Source organism: Nicotiana tabacum, chromosome 8 (assembly GCF_000715075.1).
Source record: "Nicotiana tabacum cultivar K326 chromosome 8, ASM71507v2, whole genome shotgun sequence".
NCBI lineage: Eukaryota > Viridiplantae > Streptophyta > Magnoliopsida > Solanales > Solanaceae > Nicotiana > Nicotiana tabacum.
The window spans coordinates 173,865,794-173,873,657 of NC_134087.1; positions in this window are offsets into that span (position 1 = coordinate 173,865,794).

Here is a 7,864-nt window from a genome sequence, read left to right on the forward strand (position 1 = left end):
AACGGCCGGTTCCGTCTCTACGGGGGGAGCCACAACAATACCCTCTCCAGAGCCCGTCATGGGAGAGTCATCCAGATGAATTACTGTTGGGGGCACAGTCTCAAACTCCATTCACCATCTCTTCGACGGCCCCTCCTCTTCCCTAGTATACGGTGATTCACCCGTCGGGCGAACAACACAGGTCGGGACCTCATCCTGAAAAGTGGCCCTTGCAGGAGTAACCAAGGCCGCAGAATCAACTGAAGCAACCCTCGATGAAGTTCAGGCGATGGGTACCACGACAGGGTGAGCAGATGAGGTCGGCTAACGAAAAGCTAACGGAGGAGCCCTTGCTCTCCTTACTTTCCCTGACGTCGACAAACGACACATAAGAAGCCAAGTAAAAAGAAAGGAAGAATAGCAGACAGAGATGTCATCTCACCTGTAAGAGGCCTACGTCCGAACCTTTCATGAAAAGTCGACCATGTGCGAACCCCCACTGTATGGGGAAGGATGGCACCCAGCTAGTCATGAATACCTTTGACAGGCGGAGGGGGCAATCTGTCAGCTGCAAAGACATGATAAAGTTTAGTACTATAACATAAAACGGTCAGACATCTCACCAACTAAAGATACAAAAACTTACACGCAAAGTTCCACTTCTCAGGGAATCCCGTTGGGTCCGCCACAATGTGCTCAGTCCACATGTAAAAATAATTCTCGTAGAAACGACGGTTGGTCCTGTCGTCCATCTTCACCACCAGACTCCTCAACCCCCAAGGACGCATGTGAACCATCGTACCACGAATAAGTTAAGGGGCGAAGATGCTGAGCATATGGTCCAAAGTGACCTCGCGACCGGCGAGTTTCGCATACTTAAGCAGCATAAGGAATAACCTGTACAAATACGATGAAAGTTGGGCGGAGCATACTTCGTAAAAATGGCAAAAATCCACCACCAACAAAGGAAGAGGAAGTGTATACCCTATAAGGAAGGGGTAGGCGTAGAACACACAGTACCCGAGGCGGTCGAAATGAACTATGTCGTTCCCCACTGTCGGTCGTATATCAACGTAATTAGGGATTCCCCACCTTTGTTTCAACTTTGCAATGTCCCTTTCTCTCATAATAGAGTGGACAGGTTCCGGTTCAACCCCGGCACGAGTACTGAAGTTGGTCGACTCTCTCCCAGGGCGAGGTAGGATCTTAATAATTGATGGGACCTCCTTATCTTCCACCGCATCTACCCTTCCGGCGGCCTGAAGAGCACTTTCCGGTACCGGAATAGTGACAGGGAGATCGGTGTCAGAAGAATCACCAGCCATTTTGATCAGAAGACACGCCAAAGAAATAATGAAAAGAATGGATGAAAATTTTCAGTGAACAAGAGGGCAAGCAGAAATTTGGGGTATTAGAAAGGAAGTATATTTGCAGAATTCTCTCAAGTAAAAGGTAAAGAAGTGTGTCAATCGAATGATAAGCTCCCTCTATTTATAAGAGATATAAATCCCCCGAGCACGAAACCCAAGAGTCGCCAATCAAATGTGATAGGGCACGAAACGTTTCAGTTCCCCAAGAACGTGTGTAATAATGGCGGTAACCACGAAATAACGCTTTGATACCAAACGACGTTTCGGTTCCGAAACTGCCGCAACGGCTCATGGGAATTGAAAGAACGCTGCCACTCCGCCAAAAACCCAAGAAATGTAACTAAGGAACGAAGAGTTAGAAGTCAGATTTCGCTCGAATTCGTAACAATCATGATCCGTCTGCCAAGCCCGACAGAGGACGACCCCGACAGACGGAGGGACTAACTGTATTGGTCAAAATCTGACTGTCACGACCGATCTGACCAACGTTCCGCCTAAGTGACGGGGCAGCGAAAGATAATATGGCCCGCTCCATATCCCTTTCCCGACATCCGACAAGTCGGAAAGAGAGGCTCCTAAAAGCACGAATAAGACACATTGAAGGCAAGAGGACGTCGGCCAAGCAAAGGGCAAGGGTTCCACGATTATATATAGCAAGGGAAAGCTTTCAACTAAGGGGGGCTCCTCCTATCTCTCTCTAAAAGCTAAAAAGTTGTCTTCTAATATTCTGAATAGAGAAGAATTAATCTCTAGGAAAATATGTGAAGCTGTCTCCTCATCGATTGATGAGAGACACAATATTGAATCTCAATAAGATCATTTACATTTCCGTCATCCTACATATGATCCATACTGTCAGCTCTTTGATCTGGAACTTATTATGTCTGACTAAGATTTACCCCTTCATCTTTGATTGATTTGTTAAAAAAAGTTTCAATATCTTTTGAGTCAAACAGTTGGTAGCATGACATTTTATGTACTTGGCTTGAGGTTATTTTAGAATGTAAAATGAAATTGAAAAATAGGAGGACTTTTTAAGAATATACAAACTATAATAAGATTTGTATAATTTTTCCAAAATAAAATACAAAAACTGATGTTACTATCTAAGCGTATAACGTATGAGAGAGTATGACGTAACAATATTCTTAAGCCACCAAAACTTGACTTTATATATAATATAACATGTAAGTAGTTGTTAAATGCTACTTATATGTTTATGTTAATTCTTACACATCATCACCAACGAGTGCAAATATAACAGTACAGGGAACAAAGGACGTTCACAAGTACAAAAACTATGTAAAATTAGTAAGACTTTGTACGTTAGACTAATTCAACGGGGGAATGGAAAGTTAAATCACGCTGTATAGTGGATTGGGAAAAATTGAGTTTACATATTAAAGTGATTGGAAGATGACGTGTTATGACACGTAGACTGGTCAAAGAGTTATGATTGGTAAAGAGACACGAGTTGCAACAGATACAAGCAGAGGCATAAGAGGAGGCACGAGCGGATACTCAAAAGATTCAACGCCCGTACCTATTTAAGTCCAAGAATTAAGGAGAATGAATCTGACAGCACAAGAAAGTATATATACAGTATTTAATGAGCATTAAATACTAAAAACATTAGAGAATCTGTATTAAAATACAATGATTATGCAACGTAGCATTTAATGTCTTTAATTGTCATTAATGACCTTATTATGACAAAGGCAAAACACATATTTCAAAGATAGCTATAAAAGGGAAAGAATGGGTCAATTGTAAGGACACAAAATACGATCTGAATACATTGGTTTTACTTTGTTATCTTATTGTTGGCAAAAATTACTTTCCTTTATTCATTCTTTGATTATCAGTACCCGAGTTCTTCTAAATTAAGGCTTTAACCGAAATTTCACTTTTTGGTTAAACAAATTGGTTCCGTTACCGGGAATCTGATAATCTATTCTTTTTTAGTTTAACTTTACTTATTGCATCAACCATGTCGAACAATAATGACAACATTCAAGGAAACCAAGAAAACCAACAACTTCAGGGAAATTTACAGGATAATCACACCCCGGTCCCTTCTCCACAAAGCTCTCCTCGGTGGTCTCGAGAAGGCATTCCTGATGGATCTAATGCAAATGGAAATGCTCAATTTGAAAATGTTGAAGCTATCGATGAAGCTTTGCAAAAACTAATTGCTGAACAGGTCAATAAAACTCTTGAGGCTTTTGCTAGCCAGTTACCAGTTGCACCACCCACACCCACTCCAAATAACAACACTTTGGAGAACCCTCGCTCTGGGATTGTTAATTCAGGTAGCGGTGGAACCCCCAGCGAATCACAAGAGGGAGTACCAGGTAACTTAGTCAATTTTGATTTACAAAATTTAGTACTAACATTGCAGAAACAACTCAAGGAGCAAAGTGACCGCATAGAGCAAATACCCGGGGTGCCACCCGTAATCAAAGGGATAGATATGGATAAATATTCACAACAACCTTGGAAGCCAAGTGCTGCTCCCCTCCCAATTCCAAAGAAATTTAAAATGCCCGATATTCCAAGATACGATGGAACAACTGATCCACGAGACCACGTGAGTGCATTCACAACAGGCGTAAAAGGCAACGACTTGACCAAACAAGAGATCGAATCAGTATTGGTCAAGAAATTCAGTGAAACACTCACTAAGGGTGCATTAACATGGTATTCTCTTTTACCCGAAAATTCTATAAATTCTTTCGCTGAGCTTGCAGATTCTTTCATCAAAGCACACTCGGGAGCTCAAAAAGTCGAAAAAGAATGGAAGATATTTTCAAAATCAAGCAAGGGGACTCAGAATTGCTTAGAGAGTTCGTGGATAGATTCCAACATGAAAGAATGACATTACGGCGTATACCTGACAATTGGGCAGCTATAGCCTTCACAAGTAATTGGAATGAAAAAGCTCAGAAGCTACGAGGCGACTCAAGGAAAGTCTTCGTGAATTCCCAGCTACAACATGGAATGATGTTTACAACAGGTATAGCACGAAGCTGAGGATAGAGGAAGATATTATCTCACGGTCTCAAAAAGAAGAAAAGGTAAGTTCGAGACGGGCGGAAATCGAAAAAAGGTCCGGTAAAAACAGGTACGAACCATACATGGGACTAACGGGAAAAGACTCACGGTCAAAACATGACAATCAAAGGTACGATCACAGGTCAAGGAATAGAGAGTCGGACTCGTCATCAAGATTTGGGAATGATCGAAACACGCGTGAGTCACGAGATGATGATAGAAACTTGAAGGCGAGGTTTGGCGGTTATAATTTCAATATGAGCACTTACGAGCTCGTAGCTGTTTTGAGAAGCATGGGTGACAAGGTACGATGGCCAAAAGAGATGAGATCGAATCCAAACAGGCGCAATCCTGATCATTGGTGCGAATTTCACAACGATCACGGGCATAAAACGACAGACTGTAGGTTTTTACAAAGTGAAGTTGATCATTTATTAAAACAGGGTTATCTCACCGAATTATTTAGTGAGAAAGGTAAGCAAGCATACATGAAGAATAGGCAGGAGCCCCCTAAACCACCTTCTCCCAAAAGGACCGTCAACGTTATAAGTGGAGGTGAAGACATCAATGGTGTGACGTACACAACAGCCAATAAAATTTCCAAAGTCACAATTACCCAAGGGAAGCAGGTGCGACATGTCTTAGAGGAAGAAAGCATTACATTTGATGATGCAGATGCAGATGGAGATGGCGTATTATCTCCTCATAATGATGCACTGGTAATATCTCTACTTGTACATGATACCAATGTAAAACGAGTTTTGATTGATCCAGGTAGTTCCGTGAACATTATTCTGTTAAGAGTATTACGTGAGATGCAAGCTGAAGATAAATTAATACCAAAGGCGCATACTCTATCTGGATTCAACAATTCCAGTGTCGTGACGAAAGGAGAGGTAATACTTACTACATTCGCAGAAGGAGTTGTCAAAAATACGAAGTTTCAGGTAGTAGATATGGAGATGACTTACAATATGATCCTTGGGAGACCATGGATCCACGAGATGGATGTCGTTCCGTCAACCTTGTATCAAGTTATTAAATTTCCATCACCATGGGGAATATGTCAAATACGTGGGGACCAACGTACATCCAGGAACATCAACTCCGTAGCGGATTCAAGTACGAGAAACGAAGAAAAATAGCAATCACAGAATCTAGTTGAGGGTACCACAACACAAACCTCAACTGAACAAGGGCAAACAGACGTGGACTCAAGGCCAGATACCATTCAAGAACCAGAGGAAAACGAAAATATCAAGACAATAATTAAAGAACTAGAGGCTGTGGTGTTATTTGCGCAATGGCCTGATAGGAAAGTTTACGTAGGGGCCAATCTAAGCTAGGACATGAAAGGTAAGTTGATTGAATTTTTGAAAAATAACGTGGATTGTTTTGCTTGGTCCACTCTGATATGACAGGAATACCACCGGAGGTAATGACTTACAAATTAAATGAATACCCATCGTATCCTCCTATCAAACAAAAAAGAGAAAGCAAGGAACTTTCAAAAATCAGGTAATTTAAGATGAGGTTCAAAAATTACTAAAGATTGAGTCTATCCGTGAGGTAAAGTATCCTAATCGGTTAGCCAATACTGTTGTGGTACCGAAGAAGAATGGTAAGTGGCGAGTTTGTGTAGATTACATAGACCTTAACAAAGCCTGTCCTAAAGATCCTTTTCCACTACCACATATAGATCAGCTAATTGATGCTACTGCAGGACATGAATTATTAAGTTTTTAGATGCGTATTCAGGATACAATCAGATCAAAATGGATCCGAAAGATGAAGTAAAAACTTTCTTCATAACTGACATGGGGACTTACTGTTATAAAGTAATGCCTTTTGGTCTTAAAAATGCTGGTGCAACATATCAAAGACTAGTGACTAAAATATTTCAAGAACTTTTGGGGAAAACTATGGAAGTCTATATAGACGACATGCTCGTCAAAACTCAACATTCAGGGGATCATATATCACACTTGTCTGATGCATTTCAGATTTTGCGAAAATTTAATATGAAATTAAATCTTGAGAAATGTGCATTCGGTGTTGCATCAGGTAAGTTTTTAGGTTTTCTTGTCTCTAACCGTGGTATTGAAGTGAATCCCACACAGATTAAGGCCATTGAAGAAGTCCCTGACATACTTACAAGTAAAAAAGAAGTGCATAGGTTGACAGGAAGAATTGCAGCCTTGGGAAGATTCATTTCTAAATCATCAGAAAAGTGCTTTAAATTCTTTTCAGCTCTTAAAAAGCAAGATCATTTCGAATGGAATGAGGGATGTCAGCAGAAACTCAAGAATTTGAAGACATACTTATCAAATCCGCCATTGCTCGCAAAACCAAAGGTTGGGGAAAGACTGCCCATCTACCTTGCTGTCTCAAAAGTAGTGGTAAGTGCTGTTTTAGTCCGTGAGGACCAAGGTAAACAATCTCTGATCTATTATGTCAGCAAATCTTTATTAGATGCAGAGACGCGGTATCCTCAATTAGAAAAGATTGCACTTGCATTAATCATGGCATCTAAAAAATTAAGGCCTTATTTTCAATGTCATCCTATTGCTGTAGTAACTGCTTATCCATTATGCAATATATTACACAAGAATGAGTTGTCAGGTAGGTTAGCCAAGTGGGCTATAGAATTAAGTGAATATGATATCACATACCAACCTAGAACCGCGATTAAGTCTCAAGTGTTAGCAGATTTCGTGGCTGATTTTAGCCAAGGAATGCAATTGGAAGCAGAAAAAGAATTGCAAGTGTTCAACGGCTCTAATCTGGGAATTTTGGACCTTATTCACTGATGGTTCTTCTAATGTGAAGGGTGCAGGTTTGGGAATTGTTTTGGTACCACCTACGGGTGAAACCATTCGACAAGCCATTAAATGCCATTCTATAACTAACAATAAAGCAGAGTATGAAGCTGTAACTACAGGTTTAGAACTGGCATGAGAACTCGGCATTAATCAGATTGTAATCAAAAGCGATTCGCAGCTAGTGGTTAACCAAATGCTGGGGACTTATACAACCAGGGAAGCATGAATGCAATAGTATTTAGAGAAGGTACGAGATCTAATAAGGCAATTCCAAACCTGGAAGGTTACGCTAATATCAAGAGATAAAAATGTTGAGGCGGATGCCTTAACTAATCTCGCATCTGCAGCAGACGTGGCAAGCAATGAAAATGGTTCTGTAATACATTTGTTTCATTCAATGCTCGATCTAGATAAAAAAGAGGTAAATTTTAATAACTTAACCTGGGATTGGAGGAACGAGATTGTTGCCTTTTTGCAGAATGGTATCGCTCCTGAAGACAAGAGGAAAGCTCACGCGCTTCGAAAAAGGCTTCTCGATATTGCTTAAAGCAAGACAATCTTTATCGAAAAATGTTCGGTGGTCCCATAGCAAGATGCCTCGGACCTTCTCAGACAGAATACGTGATGAGAGAAATACAC